We start from the raw sequence: 419 nt of genomic DNA on the forward strand, positions 1-419 counted from the left end.
CTGGGGTGAACCCTGTCAGGACCACATACTCTTTGCATAATAGTATGATTTAATTAGTCTTTAAATGACACTAGTAATATGAATATTCCTTATTGAAATAATCAAACACCAATGACACCGCTTATTGGTTATATTATGCAATCATTTATTGGTATTTATTGATAGGGGAGATATTGATATCCAGTATCAGTGGAAACGTTATTTTATTAATCCATGCATATTGCCTTCATCAGGGTAAATTAAAGTATGCCTTGTACAAGTTCTATTACCCCTCCCTGTGTTTTCAGTGCTTTATGCACTTTAAGTCGGGGTAAAGTTGTACCACACCTACTCAACCCATGTTATTTATCCAAGGGATGGTATCTTAGCTCAATAAATAAAGGTGAGACACAATAAAAACTGTACTACATGCACACAGG

This window comes from Cottoperca gobio, chromosome 21 (genome assembly GCF_900634415.1).
Source record: "Cottoperca gobio chromosome 21, fCotGob3.1, whole genome shotgun sequence".
Classification (NCBI taxonomy): domain Eukaryota; kingdom Metazoa; phylum Chordata; class Actinopteri; order Perciformes; family Bovichtidae; genus Cottoperca; species Cottoperca gobio.